We start from the raw sequence: 24,448 nt of genomic DNA on the forward strand, positions 1-24,448 counted from the left end.
ATGAGCTCTGAAGAACTATCCAGGAGAAATTAAACACCATGACTCTAAACCTGTAATGTCCTCAGTGGCCCACTTTTCCTTCAAAGGATTGTCAGTTCAGACCTAAAACTACTGCTGAACTGCCTAGCTTTTCTGAGATTTTCTAAGTGTTTAGGGATTTAATTTAGTCTTTCTGAAGCCCCAGATCCTGTTTAGTAATTCACACAGCCCTACTGTGAAGATTTGTTGGGGTCTTTTTTCACTTTTATTGAACAATAGGGAGAAGATGCCCTAGGAAGCCTCCTGCATTCCCCCCAAGGTCTCAGTGATAGCTTTTGTCCCATTTTTCTGGCTTCTGGTAAACCAGCTTTGCCTTGATGTCTTTCAGAAATAAACATGAAAGTATGGGCAAAGGGGCAGAGAAGAGAGAACAACATTTTTACTGAAATGAATAGAATGTTCAAGGGGAGGTCAGTAACACAACAAGTATGATGATGACCTCTAATCATCATTGTATTGTTCTCCCTACCATTAAATAGCCCATTTTACAGGCTGATTTCCTCAAACCCATGAAGAAACCTCAGTGGAGACAATGAAACTCCGCGTCTGCATCCTTTTTTCACAAAAAAAGTGCACTTCTGCTTATGCTGTAATTTCATCACACATTTCTGGGAGGTAAAAAAGAGAACTAGAGGTTGATCACCCCAATATGATGAACACCCCTTCCAATCCAGGCTAGAGGCAGKTTGCTAAATGCTGACTGTTGTCTGTTTTCTCTAAGTATCACTTTTTCCTTTGACAAGAGGTTGTCCCCAGTTACCCCAGTGCCAGAGAGGCTGAATCCAGCCAGTTCCTCCACCTCAGGGACCATAAGACAAAGAGCAGTCAGTAAATTTTCCTAAGTCAACAAAAYTGCTACAGAGAATGATGGAGCACCTCTGGATCGAGGGAGCTGCCCTGCTGCTTTCTAGAAGAGAAGAAACTAAGCACATTTCTGCTGGGATAGAAGATGCTTTTCTACTTTTTATGAAAACCAGATTTTTCTTTCTATTCCGAAGCAGACAGTTCATCTAAAATTTCAGTCCTCCAGTCTCCATTTTGGTACATGTTAAAGGCATATTCAGCGCATTCAGAACTGAATTCATACATGAATTTTTAGGAGTATTCTTGTGGGTGATAAAACATCCAGCTCGGGTCCAGTGCTCAGTTTTCCAAAACATCTCAAAGCTCATGTTCCCATGGAAACTTGGGATTGTTGAACTTGCCAGGCACAGTCAAYAGCAACGTTACTCAACAAATTTTTGCAGCCGTTTAGCCAAAACAAAATCCTAACACAGAGAGCTCATATTAAAATACACAATACAATCTAATTTATAGTCTAAAAGAAATCATGAATCATTTCTCACAGCTAATGATGACTGACCATTGAAGCTGACTAAAAATTATTAAAAGCTTTCAAACATTATTAGAAGTGGGTATTTTCTTGGTGGCTTAAGAATGCCTCTAATGTAACRCATAGAGCTGATAAAGCAAACTTTCCAATCCATGTAATCCCACAGATATTTCTATGTCAATAATACTATCCCATGCATTGCAGAGTGTTCCAGAGTTACTTGTAGCAGAAATCTTGTATCTTTTAGCTCTCTGACATTTAGTTTTCATCTTAAAGATGCCAAACKGTTCCATTTTCAGAGACAACTTTCCCTTTCTTATGGACTGACATGTTAACAGAGTTTACAGAAGGAATGTAAACAGGAAACAAGTTTAAACTATCCTTCTATTATCAAGATGACTCCTTTTTATCAGAAGATCCCAAGAACAAAAACTATCACATCCCTGACTCCACAATCYGCACAGGAGATGAAAATGCACTGAAGAGAAAATAGCTTCAGTCAGAACTCTGGAGCACACCGGGCCCTGTCCATGGCAGCAGGAGAAGAAAGGCAAAGTCACAWCACTTACACAGAGGACGTGCAGGACCACAGCTCCATGTCTCCTGTCCTCATTCGTGAAGATGTCATTGGGGAATTCATGGAGAGCTGCAAAAAGCGGGAAAGGGGGGAAAGAAAGCTCAGATGTTTAATCAGCTACTCACACCCACCCCMCGTGTGCTCAGTAACACCGCCAGAGGCTGCCCAGCCCAGCCCTGCAGTACCCAAACACAAGGCTCTACCTCACCTCCTTGTGCCTCAGCTTACCTTGTCCTCGAGCATCGCCTCTCCCCAAATATTTACTGTGCAATTTGCTTCTGTGGCCAGCACCACACCGTGACCCTCAGATACACAGGGGGACACAGACACTCCCCTAGAGAACAGCACGGCTCTTTCCTCGAGGGAAGYGAAGCGCTCAGATCTGCACAGAGCAGGTACAATATCTCCTGAGGGGGTTGGCAGCTCCATTCCCACTGCCCAGCAATCCATACAACCATCCAGAGGAGCACACAGGCACCTCACAGCCTTTGCTGCAAAYACACTGTTGCGAGGCACTGATAGATAAATTCCCTCCGTTTGCTCAAATGCTTTATTACTGCTCTGGATGTTAATTGGATTATAAAGCACTTAGGGACAGCCTGCCAATTAGGCTGCAGGAATGGCTTTGGGTTATAAACCAAAAAGCCAGCGTGAAGACGATGCTCTAACATTCAAGTGCTTCTCAGTAATTCCAGATTTTGAAACAACAGCCTTCTGCTAATGGTCAGTTCTTCACTTTCAGCCATCAGCTGGAAAAAATCAAACTGCATTCTTCCTGCCTTTCACATCTTTAGCATTAATAAAGCTCCAGCAATAGGAAGTTAATTAGCAATTGCACAGATGATTAAATGGGRAAACAATCCAGCTCACTCTCCCAGTTTCACTGCCTCTGAAGCAATAACTGAGCAAAATTGAGCTACATTTTAAATTTGTTCCTTGTGCAAGCAACAGCTCTACCCAGGCACTGCACCTGAGGAGGAAAACACTTTTTCACRTACACTCTTTGGCCCAAAGGCTCAAGTTACTACTATTAATTGTATTCCTATGGACTGGTAAATGCTATAATGAGTCCTAACAAACTAGCAAGAGCTACTGGAGCAGTACAGACAGCATTTTAAAAATACCCATAGTGGAGGAACACAGCAACCCTTCTCCTTTATGACAACCAGTGATGCCTGTGACTTTTTATCATCAGACAGGACTCACCTTCCAGAAAGCTGTAACTACTTCTTTCCAAGGCAGAACCAGTCCTGCTAGGCTACCTTCCCTTCCCACTCCAGCACATGTACTGTTCTAGAGCTGCCAAAAGTGCCAGAAACACCCTTAGRTGTGCAGCCTACTAAGAAAGTAGTCAGGGAGGTACCAGCACAAGGACAGGAGTGAGAAAAACCCCAACAAGCAACACAAAACACACTGGAAGCTGGGAGACAATGAAGGTAAATSAGGTGGAAAGGATTCATCTTTCCTCAGGAAAACATCATTATGTGAAAACCAAATGTTTTCATCATGGCTTTAAGAAACATTCTTGACCATTCCCCACCCCATAAGCAAAGGAAACACGGGGAGGTCTGCCTGCAGCAATATGCAATGTGGTTTGCTAACACACGTGTGTGCTTCCCCTCCTCCTGCAGCTGCCTCTGAGATGTTATATTCATTACAGACAGATGATAAAAATCCAATCCCTTTATCAAGAGTCTCTGGGAGGTTCAAGGAGCCCGAAGTGCACCTAAGGTAAAGGCATACAAAAATAGCATAAGCTGTCTCTAGTGCCAGCGGCTGGGAATTCTTCCTGTGCACTGCAGAAATGCCTGGTGCTCCCTCAGGTGCAGGTTCCCACCCCACACCGGCACCTCATTTTCAGAGAAAATCCAAAATGTCCATCACCACATCCTCGACGACATCGTCTGAACACAAACACTTTCAGTGGGTTACACTTGGAAGCATGCAATTATAAAATAATGTATGCAAATTTGAAATCTGCTGCATTTTTATTAGCTGCATCAGGTGCAGATGAGTACAGATAAGAGGAGAGCTTTGCAAAACACAGGAGCTCCTTTCTGAGAAGAAATAAAGGGTGCTGCTGGAACACCACTCCAACAACAGCTGCCCTATTTAGAGGGTTATAAAAGCTCAGACAGTTTGTTATTCCGCTCGAAAGAGTCCCCAGCCTTTGTACAGAAAATAGGTGCAGATTTTGCCAGGTTTATTTTGATTGCACAGAAAAAAAACCCAACCACCCTGCCAATGAACCTAAACTCAAAGAATAAAAGACTTCTGCCTAATAATCCACTCTGGTTCTGCAGACTTGGCAGGTATCAGCCTAGAGCAGCAGAAAGACAGAATCTTCACAGGGATCAGCACCTCCCCAGTCACCTCCTGTGTGGGCATTAGGCACAATTTGGGAAGCAGCCCAGCACCCAGTGCATTCCCAGCGCATTCCCAGTGCATTCCCAGCGCATTCCCAGCACAGGCAGGGGTTTCCAGCCCTTGGACTCTGCCTCGGGCCTCGGTTTTCAGTTCCCAGTGGGCACATTCCCAGAAAACTGAGGGCAGGAGTCTGCAGCTCAGCACATCACTCCTTCCAGGGAGGCAGTTCTACCTTGCACTGGCAGCTTGGAGAACTATGAATAAGCATTGGGACTATTAGCATTTGGAAGTACCTGGAATTAGATGGCTATTAGCCTTGGAATTGGCCTYGGAAAGGGAGCTAAATATTACAGGAACAGATGAACATTAGGTGTGAGAAGCTRTGCTCTTTTGCACTTGATTCCATGTGTTCTGACAGGTAGTGGCTGCTGTGCAGGATGGGGAGCCCACTCCTCTTGGAGATGCCATCACAGGGATATCGCTGGATTCAGAGGAAAAGTTTGGATCTATACTCACCAAGGAAAAATTATTTTAGTTATAATACAATGAGCTGAAATTAATTCTTCTTGTTTTATACTCAATCACTGTGCAATTCTTTAAAATGGAATCCTGTTCAAGCCCTGCCTTTTGGTGAGAAACAGAATGCTCTGCATTACACTGCACTGGGAGAATTTACTGGCACAGCACAAACCTGTCTCTGCTCTGCACAGCTGTGCCCAGGCCAGGTGTGCAGGGAAGGTGCTGCTGCACCACTTCTCAGGAGGTGGTATTTTTCACAGCCCTCTTCCCAGCTACTCTCTTTTCCTCTCTTATTTAATTTTCCCACTTCTCCAAAAGGATTACTTTTCAAAAAATACAACCCCATACTGGATCAATACTTTTAAAAGCTGTGACAACCACTTATTTTTTAAAAGTCTTGATACTGCCAGCCAGTGCATCTACTCTGGGGACAAGAGAACCCTTGGGAAATCTCCCACTTCTTTAACAGATGAAAGATGTTCAGTCTGGCCAATGAATTACTAGCACAGAAAACTCACAAATTCACAACCTTGGTTCATTTTCTCATGCTGTCCCAGAACTCTTTCTCTGTGAATTCTGTTATTGTCACCTATGAGGAACAGATGTTAGTGGAGCAGATCTTGAGATGTGAAYCAAGACAATGTTTTCTGCATCCATGCTGACAGCTTTTTACACATAAAAAAAACCAACCAAAAACCAAACTTTAAAGCACTTGGTCACCTTTTTCTCCATACACTCAGAACCATTATTTTAAACTCAAGCTCGAGATTGCTGCTGGGTTCAGGATGAACAACATTCCCATGTTCAGCACCTGCTTGCAGAGTGTTTCACTCGATTGCCTGGCCTCCAGCAGCACCCCTGGACAGCACCAGCTCTGCCCAGGCAAGCAGCCCCTGCATCCCTGCTGTCTGTCCCTCACAGGGAGCAGGGACCTGCCGGGGTGAACCTGGGTGAACCTGCAGGCACAGGAGGTGAGAGGGCTCAGGACTGCTGGATCTGCTCAGCCTAAAGCTCCCACTGCCTGGAGATCAGCTTGGACAAACAAAGCCCACCAAACCCTGCTCCCATGGGGAATCACACAGTGTAGGCAAGGGACTGTGAASATCTTCAGCTGCTTTTAAAATCAATGAGATCAGTCAAATTCTCRCTGAAGCGAGGGCGAGTATAAATGTTTTTATATTTAAATGTTTTATTGCCAAGTGAAAATGGTGTTTGCATTGCAGTGGCATGATCTAAAATGCAAAGGGAGCCAAACTATGGTGATCCATCAATAATTAAACGTTTTGCTAATGTTTCGCTTGTGTCTCCACTTCACTGCAGGAAAGCAGCAGCCGAAGCAAAGCAGGGGTACAGCCCCCACAGTAAATCAGGCAGCACCCCCAGAGGCACCGTTCCACACCTTGCAGTGCCTGTTCCAAGCTCTGTCCGTGGTCCCTGGGGTGACACAGCTCTGCCAGAGGAGCAGCAAGAGGCAGAGTGGTGGGAGCATCCCTGCTGAAGCTACTGAACCTGGCCAAGTACCTGCTCACAGGTGCCTCTTGGTGGGATGAGCCAGGCAGAGCAGGCACACTGTGAATAAAATGGGGGTCTGCATTTCTATTGAGTAAATTATGCATGGGCTGAGGGAAAGAAAGGAGGGACAAGATGGAGGAATGGGAATATGAGATGGCGAACCCCCTGCGCCATGGGGAATTCAGAACTGGCAGCTCGTTTGCATGGGAAGTGAGAACAAACATTACTCCTTGCTMCTCTGGAGGAAGCACTCAAGAGAAATCACTGCTTGAAAGCACCCAGCAGAGCAGCTTCCAGGGCCCTCCACCCACGGAGCAGCCGGCATTGCAGCTCCCGGGAAGCCCCGCTCCTGCCTCACAGCACCAATTCTAGGAAGGGCAGCTCAGGCCAGGCTTGTGGTTTGGACTGCAGGGCAGTTTTAGCTGAGTGTAAACATGCACACAGCTACAACACGYGTGCTTCTCTGGGCATCCCTAACAGCTGAGCTGCTTGTCATTTCATGCACATCCCACTGTCTGCCACCTCTCCAGAGTTTCATATGCTCAGAATTGCACCGARATTGGCATGTGAAGTGCCCAGCCCTGCACACCCCATATTGCACAGTCCCCCTTTTCTTTAGATTCTCCTGACTGTGTGTTGCCTGGCACTGTGACCCCAGACTCAAGTCCTGCTCCATCATGGGGCTCTTTCTCTAAGCCTGGTGTACACACACTTTCCCAATGCCTTTCTCCACTGCAGGAAGTAAAGTCTTGAAGGAATAAACCCCTGCACATCAGCAGAGCCCTTGTGAAGTCAAAAAGGGTCTGCCTTGGCTTCAGCACAAATGAGTCACTTGCAAGGTCAGAGGCGCATCGAGATCCAAGGACAACAAGCAAATATATCTCAACATAAATGGGGGAGAAATCAGAAATAATAAATAATGTGCAACAGCATATGGTTCAGAGAGAGCTTAAGTCAAATAACAGCAGCAAGTGACTTTTAAAGAGAAGGTTATGCTTTCCTTTGTTCAGTACAAGAACTAATTTCTGTCACAGCAAGAATCTGGCAATTGTTTCCCAGGATCTTTGAGCTTTTATACTCCCRTGTTTCACTTGACCGTGCTACAGTTAAGCTGCTTAAAAATATATATGCATGCTTAAACTGACTGAGGGCGAGGYAGACTGGATATTAGGAAGAAATTCTTCCCTGTGAGGGTGGCCAGGCCCTGGAACAGGCTATCCRGAGAAGCTGCAGCTGTCCCACCCCTGGAAGTGTCCAAGGCCAGGTTGGATGGAGTTTAGCACAACCTGGGATAGTGGAAGGTGTCCCATGGCAGGGGGKGRCACYRGATGGGCTTTAAGGTCCCTTCCAACCCAAACCCTTCTGGGATTCTGTGATAGATTTTGTTCCGCTCTGCAACCCCATGCCCCATCCTGAACAGCAATTCCTCCCTGTAAAAGGAAGGCAGGGAGGTGTCAGCAGAACTGCCAGAGTCACAAGTTTTACAGACCTAAGCACAGCTGGTGTTGGATCAAGATGTTTCCCTTGACAAACRCAATGCTTCTGTAAAGTGATCCATTACCAGCCACACACTCTGGTCAGAAAGAGCTGGCACGAGGAAGGTTCTTAGCAAAACCACAGCAAGAAAAGAACAAGTCCCTGGCTGGCTCCTGTCCTCACATGAACTGCCAGAAAGTCCTAATAACTTAGTGGCTTAATTACAGCTATTCTGGAGTTCCCGGACTCCTTTTGATTTGGAATAGAATACAGTCCCTCTTTCATTAGCTTTATTTTGGGGAACAAATATTTATATTATGCTCATATCCATGGGCAGACTAACCAAAAAAGGCAACTTTACAAGAAGCACTTTTATAAAGCCACCTGGAAAGGAAAAGATGCTTCTGTCACCTCTCTTCTTTCCTTGGGGAAGAAAGGGAGGTACTTTTTAATCTCTCAGCATTGACAGGAATGTCATGAGTTCAAAGGAGGGGAGCAAATTCCCTGGCTGCTTCAGTCTTAGCCCCATTACCAGGGTGGCTGGGAACCTGGATTGAAGCATACAAAAAAAACCCCAAATCATCCTGCAAAGAATCAAACCTTTGGATTTTGCTGAAAATGTGTTAAAAGTTGTGGCTTAAACACGTGGTCCAGGAACAGAAGCAGCCTCAGTGTGGATCAGCCAAAGCCAGCCTTGCTCAGCAGGGAGATGCCATTGTGAGCACCTGGAATGTGGCACAGAGACAGCACCTGGGGCCAGAGGAGGGTGCAAGCAGGACAGAGATTGAGGTGGACAGAGATCACAGAGTCACAGAACTCTTTAGGCTGGAAAAGCCCTCAAAAGTCATGGAGTCCAGCCCCCAACTCAGCACTGCCCTCCTGCCCAAGCGGGCTCTGCTCCAGGCCACYTCCAAGCCTGGAGGCTGTCATGGGCTCTGCCTCTCACATGCCATCAGGGCAGGGATTTACTGCCTGCAAATGAATTTCAACTTTTAAACTGTCCAGGCTCATCTGCGGAGCAGCTCTAATACGCTTTAAGCTCCCTCAAACGTATAAATGCTCAAAGCTATTACAATCTCTTTGTTATTTTACATTAGGCATCCCATTAACTATTTTCTTACTTTGGTATAATCAGTGTTTACCATTATTTGGAGGTTAATTCTGGGGTAATGAGGCCATGTGGCCTGTCTCCTCTAGAGGTAAAGAGTTGGCTGGCGAGGCAGGACAGCCAAGCCATGACAGGAGCCCCTGTCCTCACACTGGGGAGCACAGAATGGGACCCCAGAGCATGTCAGGATTTTCCATTTAAGCTTACACTCCTGACACACAGAGGATCTGGTCCCTTCCCCTCTCAGCCACAACAGAAGCAAAGACATCCTTTCCCATTTCCGTCCCAACACAAGGTGCTTAAAGTGCTCAGGCATTTATATCTTAGCTAAATAATGTTTAGCAAATCAGAGACAGTTCCATACTTCAGACACCCATCATTTTGCTCTCTGCATATAAAGCTGGCAGGAAAAATTTCCATTCCAAGACTGCAAAGTTAAAACGCTACACCTCACTAAAGCATCTATAAAAGGGAAATTAGAGCAATCCTTTACTTTGATAGAGCTATGAAACTACATTAAAAGGGAATTCTGGGGGATGTAAACATTAGCATGGGAGGGATTTTCAGGTGACAAAGCAGCACAGCTCTCAGAATGATAGTTAGCCTTTTCCAAGGCATCTCAACATTGATGGCTTGAGCTTGGCTTGGGATCAGCTCTAAGGCCAGCTCTTGTGGAAGACAGCTGCAGTCAGCTCTCTGCCTGGCTGAATCTCACAGCACAGAGCACTTACTTGTGCCCTTTGAACATCATCACATCTACTCGAGCCCCTTTTTCAGTTTCTTGGGATTTTTGCTCCTCCAAGTGTGCCTTGGACCCTCAGCTCACACCACCTGCACACCTGACAGGTCCTCAGAGTTAGCTGCTAATGGTCTGGGCATTATTTAATCCATTTTTTCAGCTACTACACCGTGAAGTTCATCTTGTCCAGGCTCAGCTGGGAGGTTTCTCAGCCTRCTAATTATCCAGCCACCAGCAATTCCCTCACTCCAGCCTGAATTTCACCAATTTTCTCAGTGCTACATGCATTCATCATGCATTTGCCRACGACCATCTCAGAGAAGACTCAGATGAATGCTGCCCCAAGAAATGGTATGAATCACATTCTTTCTAAAAGGAGTCAGGGCAACTGCACACCAATTCTGCTGGGAAGAGCCAGCTGGGAACTGGAGATGCTGTGGAAAGAAGAGGATGCAACAAGCAAGATCATCCATGGATGGGAACCACCACAACCCTGTCAACACGAACAGCTTTCCAGCAATTAGCACTGACTAAGGATCTCTAATTGACTCCAATCTGCTGCAAAGTGACTCCAGCAGCAAGGCTGTCACAGCACCCTTTGGAAACAGTGCTGAGGGCTGAGGCCAGTGAAACTGGGGGTTCTGGCTCACCACCAGAGCCCTGACAGAGCGCACGCTTTGTGTTCCCCCATCTCTACTTCTGAATTTCACAGGAAGCTCGAGGTATTTTTGTCTCCTTTGTAATTCCCTACATAGTGCCACTTTTCCCTCATGCTTTTAGTCCAGAAGAATGTCTCTGATGGAGAAGCTCAGGGCTGCTTAGGGGACTGAGCCAGAAAGCAAACACTGTCAGAGTCCAGATCCTTGGGAAACCCATGCACAGGCTCTGCTCTGAGCTCCCAGGAGCCCACACAGGACAGAGGGCCAAGGCCCATCCTGTGTGACACRGCAGAGCCCTTTCCTCTGGGGTCCCACTGACAGATTTCAGTTTTGCTTTTCTGTTTTTCTCCTAGCTGGTTTCTACACAAAACAGCAGAACCGACACAGYTCAGTTTATTCTGTGACTGTGGGGAAAAGTGAACACGCAGCACATGCAGATGAGGCAAAGTACACGGCAGGTCCCTCTGCAGTTATGCATTTTGCTTTACGGTGACAGGCAGGCTTACAGCCCAATCTCCAGCATAAAAATCACATCAATCAATGTCAACATACTATTCATACATCAGAAAGCCAACACTGGCTTTAAATAGGTACCAGCGGTTGCAGAAGACAAGGCGCTTCCAGAACCCCATCTCCGAAGAGCCTTTCATCTCACTCAGAAACTGAAAGCCCCTAAATATAGGACTACTGTTAAAAATTCATGAGCTTCAGCAGCTACTTATCAAAGTCATGGAAATAGGGTATTTTCATGATGGTGAATGGCTTGACATTCATTACTAATAAGCAAATGTGCCCTTTATTACCATTTTAGAACAGAACATTGCTACCGATACCCAAGGAACACTGCATTATCACCGGGCGTTAGCATTAGCTTTGCTACAGTACACACATCATTCCTGCCATCTGGATGCCTCACACTTATTAGTTTCCAAATGATGATGGGGATGAGGCCAGCTCTGTGGAGCTTGACCGCACAAGGCTGCTGGGAAAGTCTGTCCCAAAGGTGGGATAGTGCTGTGGTGCTCCTCTCCACAAGCTGAGCCCCAGACCACACTAACAATGAAGCCTCCCTCCAGACCCCTGCATGCTCTCTCCAGAGCCTGCTGGAGAGTCCCAGCTCCTCAGTGACAGTGGCCACTGGACATGGCTACAGCCCCAGGGCAGGTGACAATGCTGTCTGGGACATCATCAATGGCAGCTTCTTTCACACCCCTCTGGCAGCCTCCTACCACAATCACTTGACTTTAAAGGATCAATCAGAACAGAGCCTGACTTCCATACAGAAGTGAAAGAATAGTTCCTCTCCGTGATGGTTTAAGTTTTTACTGTCTTTTATATATGCAAACTTTTACATGCTTTCTGTGCTGACATGGAAAAAGCATTCATTGCTGTCTGCTGGAGAAAGGAAAAGCAGAGAGGAAGGAGGAACCCCTTCACCTCCCTCACATGACAAGAGAAAGCTGGATATGAAAACAGGGTGGTTTGATTTTGGYGGATCCCTGACAAATTTTTCTTCCCAAAAGGGTTCTTCAGGTAACTTGAACAACAGCCATCAAGTGTAGATGAGTTGTTTCTTGCCCTGCCTGGGTAGAGAATACACAATGGGCAGCTAAACCTTTTACAGAGGTAGGCTTTTGCTATGGTCTCCACCCACATCCCTCTTGTTCTTCCCCATTCTTTGTCCCTTTCTTTTTCCAGCTGGAACAAACCCCCACCATGAAGTATTTATTATGGYTTCCTGACCTTCACCTCACTCTAGGTGAACCACTGGGGGCTGTCCCCATCCTGACCATGCCCCAAGGGATGATCAGRCTACCCAACACAGCCCAGCCATCAYCCACACAGCCCTCCCTCACCCATGTCAGTGGTGAGCAAAACCTATCCCTCATTCCCTCAGCTGCCCTGGCCAGATCCAACCATGGATCTCGCTCTGCTGTTTTAGCAGGCACCACCTGTTTTGTTTCCCACTCTGCAGTTGTGCCTGGGATGCTGCAGTTCARTCCAAGCGGGTCATTTACCCGGGTGGTGGGTCATCTCAAGAGTGCAGGGCTTTTCCTACTCAGTCCCTTTTCCAAGCTGAATATCTGCTGCAACACCAGAAATGCCAGGACATGGATGTGTGCACACCATGAGACCTCCAGGCCTTTACAAGAGGGAGAATGGCACACACATGTCATTATCTTCCTCCTTTAGAGAACATCAGAGGAAGCTCCAAGGGCAGCTTAATTGCATGTAAATCCCCACACAGGCAGGACTCTATTTTACATGTGGCTAGAGAAAGGACCATCTGTTTTATGAACATACTACTAGGCTCTTTTTTCATTTTCTTTTTTATCCCAATTATATTCCTTTCCTCCCTTTCCTCCCTAAATGGAAGCATTGCCTTGGTAATATCAAGAGTCTTAAAATAAGATTATCTTTTCAAATGAGAGAGTCTTTTAAGTGGGATTATACCTTACAACAGCAAACTARTCTTTCAATCAAGTCCAGAGGATACACTTACAACTTCATTACTCTGAAAGAGGCTAAATTGACCAGACAACAAATGAGAAGCATTAAGAAGCAGTGCCTCCAGCCTCTCTGTCCCTGAGCAGCCCAGAACTGTGCTGTGSTGCTCCTCTAGAGCTTCTGCCAGAGCAGGAGGAAAGGCAGCCCTGGTTTCACATTTGCCACCTGCCAGCACAAAGCTGAGGGTGGACAGGCCAGCTGGCAGGAAGGGGACCATGACACAGCACTGTACAGGGGCTTTTAAACTATTTCTCCTCTTGCAACCCCTCCTAGCTCTGTTTTCTACAGCAAAATCCTGTGTCATCAAAAGTCGGCTTGTCAGAGTGGTGCCTGCATTGCTGATGTTACAGATACAGCTGGAGACAGAAAAAGAGCACCCCAGAGATGTTCTCTCATCATTAATGCCTTATTTAATACTTTCCACTTTTACATCAACTATCACCCACCTCATCATCCTTCTGCWGCATCCCCCTCCTGCTGTCCTGCCTTCCAAGATGGAAAAACAATGAAATAGTATTCATATCCTCAAGGAAAGGCCCTTTGTGTGAAGGGCTGACCCCTGAGGAACCAAGACATGGCACACATTTTGTACAGCCTCTGCCTACTCTTGGCAGGGCTGGATATGGAGCAGGGTCACATCATCRACAAGAATCTCCCACTGCATGATGCTTCTCACCAAGAAAATTGCAGAGATTCTGGAAGAAGCATAAGTGTAGACCAGGGCAGTGAACTCACACCCTTCTTTGGCAGCTGTGGAGGCACCCTTGGGATGAGGGACTCACCTGTACCCCACTGGATCCAGGACAGGCTCCCAGAGAGGAGCATCGACCACCTGCAGCTGCTGCACCCAAATACTGACTCTGTGCTGCTGCCTGTGCTCTGACTCAGATGAAATCCATTGATCCCATCCCATCCCAATACAATCAGGAGGACACTTCACCCAAACCGGAGTGATCCCTTGTTGCCTGCTGCACAGACACCTGGGGAGGATTGTGATGATTCCTACCAKCCCCCTTGGAAACTTGCTCCTCAACTACGACTGGGACCTTCCTGACCCACAGGAAAAATGCAAATGCTTAAACTTCAGGCATTTCCTATTGTAAATTCACAGTCCAGCTCCACTTCCTAACAATGTACATACACACCACAATAAGAAGTGGCCTAGAGCCCCTGAAAGCATTAATATAGGGAAAATCCATTTGCATAACAGGTGACTTTTAGTTTTAATGGCTGCAAGGAGAMAAAACACATTAAAAGCAAAGCCAAGGAGGCTGGCAAGCATCTCTTTGCGTTTCATAAGGCTACAGAAAAGCACTGTACTGCTGAGGATGCTGAGCCAGAGGCCTGGCAGCACCCTGGCTGCAAAGGGACAGGGAGCAGGAACAGCCAGGCAGCCAGCAGAGGACACAAACCAGCCAGGCTGTGAGCAGGTACACAGAGGGGACACACCAGAGCCAGCCAGGCTGTGAGCAGGTACACAGAGGGGACACACCAGAGCCACCAGCCAGGCTGTGAGCAGGTACACAGAGGTGACACACCAGGACAAGCTGCAGTGAGCCAGCCAGGCTGTGAGCTGCTCCTGGTGATTCACCATGTCAGGAAAAGGCTTCCCTCAGCCACAGCACAATCCAGGCTAATTTCCTCTGCTGACCTATACACCGCTGTGTCACACTCAGGGAACACATGCCAGACACTTTCAAAGAGCTTGGGGAGGTTTAGCCAGAAGGGCAATGGATTTCAGTGGCAATCACACAGCTAAATAACACRTTTCCCTTGGTGGCATAACCTTTGCATAACTGTTACCCTTCCCTGCCATGAGTAATCTGCAAACAGCCTTCAAAAGGCCTCTCACCGTCCCCTGCATGAACAGTTCCATTTCAGGGGCACAGCGACGAAGGGACCCTGTGCACCCTGGCACAGTCTCCAAGGGTGTTGTTTCCAGGTGTCATTCCAACCACAGTCCCGAGCACAGCACAGCACAGCACCTCTCCCTGCTGGATCACGGGTCAGAACCAGGGTGAGGGTCCAGTGGGGACCCACAGATGTGTGTGCACAGCAGCTGGGTCCTGTCAGCCCGGGAAACTCTGGGTGTTTGCAGAAGGCCGAGGGCACAACAAAGCGCTCCACACCGCCGAGCTTCGGGGCACACGGCTGCGGCACTCGGCCGCCACACGGATCTTGGGGAAACGGGCACGAAACAGTGAATCCTGTGGCTGCAGCTCTGGGAAAAGGGGATTGCTGAGAGGCAGGCAAGGCACGCCCGTGCATGCTAACAACCCGCCGGATGGCAGAGCCCTCCAGAGCGCCCGGGCRCCATCAAAGGGAAAGCRGCACTCAAAGGCAAGAGGGTTTCTSGGGAGCTTGGACCGGATTCATCCCAGGGAACTGCAGGTGGCCRAATGTCAGCTCTGCCATCAGCCCGGCCACGCCAGAGTGGCACCTGCAGCTGGGCCAGGCAGGGTGGGCACCACAGGGCTGYCCAAAGGGGCGTGGGATGCTCAGCTCCTGGAGCAGCTTTGCTCTCACTGGAGGCACTGGTGGGGCTGCAATCCACCTCATGCTTCCCAACAGCTCCAGCATGCACACTGGCATGGGAGCAGCAGCTCTGCCATGCCCTGCCAGCCACACCTGCACCAGGGGACTCTGCACAGCAGCACCTCGGTACTCCCACCCGTATCCAAGGCTCTGCCTCGGGTCTTACACCCCTCTCACCCTGCCAAGGGAAGCAGAGGACAAACCACAGCAAGCACAGCTGTGATATCCCAGACAAGAACAAAGCAGTAAACAAAGCAGGCTCCAACTCAGGCAGGCTTTGTGGRTAAAGGGAGGAAAAGATGATCTACAATATTTTATCCACACTCTGCCCTCAGCATCTCTTGGGCTAGACTGGATTTCCTAAAGCACAGAGGGCAGCAACACCTTTCACTGTCACACAGGGGAGATGCAGAGACATCTCAGAGAAAACAAGGTGATAACACCATGTGCTTGGCAGTGTCCTGCTCTGTTCTGAAACACAGCATGAGTTTTTAGAGGCTTTAAAAGCAAACAACCTAGGACCGCAGTACGTCCAACGCACTGGCTTGCCAGGAAGCAGAGTGGATGCAGATGGAAGGCAGAGGCAAGGAATCATGAACAGSAAGGCAGCTGTGCCCCTCTAAAAGCAGGCTGAGATGCCAGGACATCAATCAGGCCTGGCAGAAACCAGTGCATGTTCTAGCACCTTCCAGTGCTGCCTCCTGTCAGCTCTGAGCCACTGCTAATTCTGCCAGATGCCCCCTGCATTGATGGGCATATCCCTTTTGCTCCACAGCTGAAGACACAAAACCCARACACAGGAGACATTTAAAATCCAGCCCTTTTCCTTCCCTCAGTTATCATTCCACATCAGTCAGACAGAAAAAAATGTTACAGGGTAACAGAGTTGAAAAGGAGGTTGCAGAGAAGGGGTACAGCAAACCAATCCCATTGTTCTGCAGGAAGGGACAACACAGTCTGCTCCTGCTCCTGCCTCTCTRTGCTGCTTCAAGCACAGCAGTCTGGAATGGGCTTTGCTCATGTTTGGGGGGTTCTGCTCAAGTCCAGGCAATCTGTGTAACCCCAGGGCTGCAGCCCTGCTACCCTCTGCACAGCCCAAACTTTGCCCCTCCTGCAAACCAGGCAGCAAATAAAAAAAGGAAAAAAAATCCCTTTTTCCTTTCTGTCTCCTGACACTCTTTTTCCTCTTTCTCACAGCTCCAGGATGCTGATTCCTCCACCRAAGTGCCTCTGCTGATGCCTGGGGAAGGAGATTGTCCCCTGCACCTCCCTCATGCCACAGCTGCCACTGCCCACAGCATGGCCAGTTGAGAAAGGGAAAAGCCTCACATAACACGGGAAACTGCCACAACTTCTGATCCCCTCCCCCGTGCTCAGGGCTGCCTTTAGCAAGTTTACATGGTGAGGAAATACTCATCATCCCAAATAAACCACAAGTTGGGTTTGCAATGAAAGGCTTTGATTAAAATTGGCATGTCCTGCTGCCAGCAGCCTCAGCCCTTCCAGGAGACACACTGTACAGCAAGCACAACATGGAAACCCCCACAAGGAGWCAGTGGGATTGGATCCATGCTGCTGTAATCCAGGATGAGTGCAGAACTGCTTACACAGGGCACTGGTAATACTGAAATTAGCTGGGGACAAGACCTGCAGGACAGCTTTTCTCTAGTGATGTCAGGCTACATTTTTCAATGCACGTGGAAGGCCTCACACTTTCTCTCTCAATTCCTTCAGTATCAGCTTTTGGAGATAACCACAAACAYCTCCAAACCAGGAATTCCAGGAGCACGATCACCCTCACCAGGGTGCAAGCAGCAGCAACAAGGAACTGTGAGAAGGCTGGGATGGGCAGCCCTAATGACAGCAAAACCCCAGAGACCCCTGAAACAGCCTCAGCACCACTGCTGGCCATCCCTGGGCTCTGCTGAAACCACGGCACTGCTGAACARGGGATTCATGACAGGAATGACCACTGTCCTACAGGGTGGCACAGCCCTAAATCTGGCACCAACACCCAGTAACAGCCACAGTGAAAGYGCTTCTGTTGTCCTGTTCAAAAAGTAAAACATTGCACAGATATTGWCAGGCACCCAACACCAGGGATTTACAGTACCTCTGCTATGAGCCCTGATGGAACAACATTTCTACATTTCCAAGGAAGGTTTAGCAAAGCAAAATATCACCAAAGAGCAGCTGAATATTAATTAATGAGACTGGAAGCCACAGCCCTTCACCCAGGAAAATCCTCCCGGCTATTTRGTGGAACATGACAAACACAGCCAGATACAGTATCTGCTTTATTTCTCAACACTGTTAATTCCCAGCAGCAAACAGGAGAGGAAAGCAGTCCTGGGTAGAGGACTCTGCCAGCTCTGACCCTCTAGCCCTTTCCTGAAGGAGGCAATGAACCTCCTGAACTGGAAGACAGGAATGTTTCTGGGTCATGGACCCAAACATCCCCTCCCAAAAGACAGCACAGCTGGAGGAAGCTGCAGCTCCTTGTCCTAGCWTTAGGTGACTTGTCCCCATTCTTCTCAGCCCCAGGCACCTCCCAGGTCCCACTGTTCAAGTCCCAGAGAAACACCATATATTTGGGGTCGGACTAGATGACCTTCAAAGGTCTCCTACAACCCAAATGATTTTATGATTCCATGATGTTTAACTCAACACAACACAACACAACACAACACAACACAAACCAGCCATATAACAGCAGTGACCAGAGTAACCAGCACATCTCTGCTATCAGGAATATCTGGACACAGAGCCAAGCAAAGAGACTGGGGTCAGGAAATCAGGAGGGTAACAGCCCCTGCAGCTGCAGTGCTGGCCAGGATTATTGAATACCCACCTTGCTTGACAAAACCAGCGCCAAAATGATGGACGGCTGTGATGTGCACGAGGGCACACAGCAGCTGCTGGCAGCTGCAARTYTGGAATTGGGCAAAAAGTGACAAARTATTTGGATCACAAATACTAATTTGTTCCACTTCTGAGGGTCCTATCCATGAGATTTCCCAAAACTACTGCGAAKAGCTGGCTAATCCTCTCATGGCACRGGCATCACCGCTGTTACTTCACSRAGCAGCACACAGGTGCAGGGAGGTGAAGTGACYCGGCACATACTGAGGCAGCATGGAACCAAGGAATTGCCTTTCACACTCACAGACTGAATACTTCCTCACATTTCCACYAGGCTCAGCATCACACCAGAAACTGCCCCACCCCTTTCAAACCCCAATAAAAACCCTCCAAGCCTGATTTTATGGKACTTGAGCCACAAGCTTTTATGGAAAAGTAAATGATTTTTGTTAAATGCCTCCCTCCTGTCTCCAAAAGCCCTGATTTTATTCAGCTCTCTGCTTTYGAATTTCCCTTTCATAATCTGGCACAGCCAGAGCAAACCAAAACCAAGAAAAGYTTTTCTGTTAGATGGTTTAATGCACCTGAAGCTCTAAATATACAGGGCTGATTTCTAGGGCAACCGTGCAAGCTGGGAATAACACAGCTTCAGAGGTCTGCACCCCTTGGAGAGGAGCAWGGAATATAGCTCAGGCACTGAAGGATGGAGGATCTGACCCACCCCAGTGCTTGGTTACTGTGATGGAAATCTTCAGCTTGCTGACAACGCCATAAGTTAGTGTGGAGACTGAGAGCAGGATGTGACCCCCTCGATCCACTCCAAGTTACCTCCATTTGTGTGCAGTGACACGGTGGAATAAGGCTCCTTGCCCCACTCYCCACCAAACCAGAGCAGGAACACCCYRGTGTGAGGAGTTAGCCCCAGCCAGCACTCTGGCACGTGACACACAAGGAAGCATGTTTCCCCTCTTCCCTTTCCACGCCTGATTTTTCCCCAGCCCACTGTTCAGGTGCCTGCAGGTGGCTGGGACAGAGCCACGGATCACAAACAGCAAACACTCTTCCCAAATCACACGCTGACACTGTGCCCCAGCCATAAAAGCACCATTTTCCCACAGCAAGGCTCCATCGATCAGTGAAGCAGAGCATTTTTGCCCCAGCTATAGCAAAAGAATTAATCTGTAAAGCAGAACTCCCTTGCATGWTGCCTGGGAAAAGCATTACCATCTCCACCTAATGCATTTTCCTATTGGTTTCCTGAAAGGCTTCCCGACTCGTGACAGGTCAGCCCCGCACGGGGTGGCTTTTCCTGCGCAGGATGAGGCTCTCTGGCACTCCAGCACAGCCGCCTGCTCTCCATCCAAGCRCTACAGAGGCCAAGTTTTCCTTTCTGAACTGTTTGATATACGCAGTTGGAGCTCTAATATGTGGATAGGATCCCCAGGGAGGGTTTGTGGTTGGCTGGGAACATTTCCTAAGGTGTTTTTGAAATCTCTTTTAACTCCCGAGATTTTTTCCCTCTTCCCCGTTGTTCCTCGTACTGCTACCAAGCTGAAACATAATGAGTCCATTTAAACTGGARGTRGAAATGCTTGCAAGGGATCTGTGARGCTTTAGCTGTTCCARTGTTGGGGACARTGGTGAGCAGATCTGGCTGAAGCACCTCTGAAAACAGGTGTTTTTAAAACAGAAGAAAGAACCAACCAAACTCCATAACACTGAAATTTGCATTTAAGCAGTATTTCAGTGTTTGTCAAGCTCTCTAATGAGGCATTACCTGAACTGACTTTTGATGATCTCCCTGGTGCCAGGCCACAGAGGGAATCCCTAGACTCTTTGCTAGGTAAGGTCCCATCACTCACAGAAAAAAAATTCAACAGTCCATAAATGCCAGGGAAACACTAGGAATACAAAAGCACTCCCAAATCACACCTCTGTTTGTCCTATCCTGCCGACTGTGCAATTTACAGTTTTACCTTCAATACCTGGCCGCCCTCACCTGCCAGGGAGCGCACAGTCTGCAGCAGCAATCTGCCTTTYCCTGTCACCTCACAGACACGACAGGGATTTGCTAATATCCCCTATTTCCTCAGAGGCAGCCGCTCCTGCTCACTGTGTTTTCCAGGTTAGACCTTTCTTCACCCAGGACAGGCTGTGGTACTCCTAGAGGACAGAAAAAGCACATGGATAACATCCTCACTGTTCAGGAAAGAGTCAAGAGGATTCACCCRAGATCTGATCACGCTGTGTGGGGCCTAGCATGGACAGCAGGATCAACTTGCACCTTGTCAGTGAATAAAATATTTGTGCAAAAGGGTTCTCCCAGTCTCACCCAGCTGGCTGGTGGCAGATCTRGAATGATAAGCTCTAAAATTCCCAYGCTGCCCATTGAWTCTGGCTGCCAGTTCTCCATCTGATGTGCCCTGTGTGGCACAAGGAGCTGCYGCAGCTCCCTGGGATTTAGAGATGGCTAACACTCGTGATGTCGGTGTTGAACTTCAGGGGACTGCAGAGACCAAAACGTTTAGATTCATTTAAACCAAAAAGTTCAAATTCATTGAAAAAGCACATTAGACTAACTCAGGACAGACAGGTCCTGTCAGTGCCTATCAGACTCCACAATTTGGATGCAATTGCTGAAGAGCAACTGGTTCTGCTGGAGCTGGGACAGCAGGTAAAACAAACCTCTGGCCTGGCCCACTGCAGCAACTCTCTATACCTYCTAAATATACCAAGACACTCACCTGCAGCACTTTCTCTGCGGGGCAAGATCCAAAAATAGCCAGATTCCGCATGCGACGCCTTCTGAGCTGGCATCCAGGGATGGCAAAGGTCAAGTGAGCTTTGTTTTGGCACTGCTCAAACAMGCCTGCCCCTTTCCAGAGAGGGCAGCCAGACCAAAGATCCTATTTCCAACACCAGCCACAAAGTTTATGTTTCACCTCCATCCTTGGCAGCTGTTTTCAGTTTTTACTGTTTACCCTCATATTTATTCCAAAAACAATACAACGCGCTCAACGAAGATATGTCAGGAGAAGGCAGCACACAAAATAATATCAGCAGGCAGGTCACTGGAAGTTTAGTGGCTGGGTGCCAATCAGATAATGATTTGCAAGCTGTTTCTCAACACGTGGGCGAGCACATGGGACCCTGGACTGCAAGCAAAAGGCATGTTTTTTCTCRGAGATGAAGCACTCTCAGCACACAAAGGTACCAGCCTCCAGAGTGATGGGGTTACTGCAAGCTGTGCTCATCTTTTTGTCTCATGGCAGCTCATTAAACAGAAGAGAAACACTTTCCAACCCGAGTGCTGAGCTCACAGCACTCTCTTGTTGAGGAGAAATTGTTGCCCCAGGAATGCCACTCAGCTTGGGAAYGAAACATTGAGGTAGAGCATCCACAGGGACACCTCTACCCGAGGCTGCTCCACACTGGGGCTCCAGTCTGGCACCTACACAAACATCTCCCTGTAGTCCTGTAAAGCCTTTCTGCATGACATTGGATTTGAGCTGGGATCTCACTGGTCCCAGTTTGGGGCTGCTRTGGTTTTCCCTCACAACCCTTTTTAGGAAGCTCTTCCACACCGCCCATCTTGTGGCTAGACATTTCTTGTTTCAAGGCTGTACTTAYCCATTGTCCATTTCTTTTCCCTGTTCTTGTGCCAACCCTGTCCACCAGTTTAGTGCTAAACCCTGAGCAAGTACAGATAGCGCTTCATTTTTTTTAGTTACTGCATCAAACAAGACCAAGGTGTTGTTTTTGTGTTTGGAGCCTGATTACCCCAGTATTTCACATTTACCTATTCCAGCCTGAATTATTTTCTGAGTGCACTGACACTGTTGCAGCGAGCAGTCCTAACAAGCTCTCAGTAGAGCTGTGGGCTGGAGCATGAACATTTTCTGATCTCTGCTGGGAGCACTTCATGTGCCAGAGCTCAGAACTGGCTTCCCTGGGTGCAGGAGCTGTGCTGTGAATCCCCTCAGAGCTATGGATGTTGTGCTCATCCTGATGACAGCCCGGCTCTCCTCCATCCCAACCCAGGGCTGTTTGCTTTCCARCCTCTGTACACAAACCACCAGCAAATACAGGAGAAAAGATCAATCCCAAGACCCAAATCTGGATGAACTCTCCTAGTAAATTGTTTCCAAGCTGTCTGCTTCTGCAGTAGCGTAAAATTTCAGGGCCACATGGTTGGGTAGTGCAGATCCCACTTGAGGGATTCATTTATTCCCTTGGTGATTTCCCACAGAGCTTGGGAATGGCAGGAACTCACCCTGTCTATCCTCTTCCCCTCCTGTAAAAACTCACCTGCTTCACGTGTCCTTAAGACCTCAGAGTGCATTTCATCCAGTAAGTTCCACWTCACAGTGACCCTCTCCCTGTGCTGTGGAAAGACACCAGGGCAGTGGGATCGTGCTCCAGAGCCACCCAAGCTTGGTGACAGTGACACTGGCCCAAGAGCCAACACTGCAGTGGGCATTCATTCCTTTAGGCCATCCCTCGTGTCCAGCATGCACGTGAAACCACGCCAGGGGAACCAGCTCAGACCATGCCTCACCACTGAGCTGTCCTCCCTCCGATCCATCACCACACAGCGCTGAGGATTGAGAAATCAGCAGAGGCCAGACAATGTTACTGAGCACATCCAGGCTGCTCTGAAATCCACCTGGCTCTTTCCCAAGTTACTCCTTCTCGTGTTCCTGTCAGGAGTGAAGAACTGTTTCTGATGTCAGCAGAGGGAAGTGGACAGACCACACAAGCACAAGAGGRGACCGGATTAGAGCTGGCACAGGATGACAGTGTAAAGTGGCTCTTAAAGRGGTGGCTTGGAAAGGTTACAACTGACCCCTGTCTTAGTGACCGTGCCTGTCCTGATGTTCAACAAGGTGGATGCAATTATTTTTGGTTATAATTATTGAATTGCAACATTTCTGACTCCTTAAAAAAGCTTCCCTAACTACAACCTTTTGTAGAAAAGAAAGGCTGCAGCCTTTTTGCTACCTGCACAGATAACTCCCTCAATGGAAGCAGTCACAATAATTTCTTGTTTAGCAAAACAAAATTTTGCATGTGGACTCTAATGATATTAGTTAAGTAAAAAGAGTGGGTTTTAACCATTTTTCCTTGAAATAGCAGTTGCCTTTCATACACAATTACAGGTAAAAGGCAAACAGATTAGGAGATTAACTCTGCAGAGGCAGAAAAATGCCATCTGGTTTATGAATCATTCTRGGTATGACACTTTTCTTGCAGATGATGCGTCTTCTGACGTACACAAATGTGTTTTGCTAAAATAAATAAATAAATAAAATATAATTAATGCTTAAAAGCTGCCTTCCCTCAGGTAACACTCCATTAACCCCCAAAGCTGCAACACAACCCTTCATTCCTTACTCGGGGCTACAGGGCGATAGTTTTAAACTGAAGGAGGGTGAGTTTACATCAGATATTAGGAAAAAGTTTTTTACAATGATGATGGTGAGGCCCTGTCACAGGTTGCCCTGAGAAGCTGTGGCTGCCCCTGGATCCCTGGAAATGTCCAAGGCCAGGTTAGATGGGGCTTAGAGCATCCTGGGATAGTGGAAAGTGCCCCTGCCTAAGGCAGGGGGTGAAACAAGGTACGTTTTAAGATCCCTTCCAACCCAGGACTCCGAGCCCTGCCAGGTATTGGCTTCTGTGGCTCAGAGGCAGAGCTGGCCCTGAGACCCCGGCAGRCAGAAGAGCTTGTAAGGGTCCAGCTGGAAGAGAGATACCAGCAGGGGTCTTTACAGCATTCACTCTGGATTTCAGTCTTTCCCCCCCCTTTTCATGCTCCCTTCAGCCAGATAAGTCATTCCTTTCCAGCCCAGGCAATCTTTTTATTCCAGGGAATCCTAGAACCAACTTTCCTTTCATKGCTGTAAATCATTATCATCAGGAATGCTGAATCAGGAACCCCAAGTCTGGAGCAGTTGTACTGTGGTTAAAAACAAATCCATCATCTTCCAAGACTTTCCCTGCCTTATCTGCAGGGTTTACTGCATCTCTAGATGTTATTATATTATTTCAAAATTTCCCRCAAGGAGCTTCAGTCTTGAATGTCTCAGAAAAACACTGAGTTACATTTAACAGAAAACCACAGAGTATTTTSCTCAAGTTCACATATATGGAAAGTTATTGCGCAGAACGATGAACACAAAAAGCTGCTAGGAAATGATTACAGAAATCTAGAAAC

The 24,448-nt window shown here is 47.8% G+C and overlaps 1 protein-coding gene across 2 annotated transcripts in view; it reads right to left on the reverse strand.

Moving 5' to 3' along the window:
- SLC24A3 (solute carrier family 24 member 3) overlaps positions 1-24,448 on the reverse strand; it is an 89,444-nt gene that overhangs the window by 49,419 nt on the left and 15,577 nt on the right. For both annotated transcript variants that reach the window (XM_057381645.1, XM_057381637.1), the window contains exon 2: positions 1,942-2,018. The gene's annotated coding sequence lies outside the window, so the exon portion shown is untranslated. The remainder of the gene's footprint in view (positions 1-1,941; positions 2,019-24,448) is intronic.

The sequence above is a fragment of the Malurus melanocephalus genome, unplaced genomic scaffold (assembly GCF_030028575.1).
Source record: "Malurus melanocephalus ecotype Western Australia unplaced genomic scaffold, MMel_1.1 scaffold_13, whole genome shotgun sequence".
NCBI classification, from domain to species: Eukaryota; Metazoa; Chordata; class Aves; order Passeriformes; family Maluridae; genus Malurus; species Malurus melanocephalus.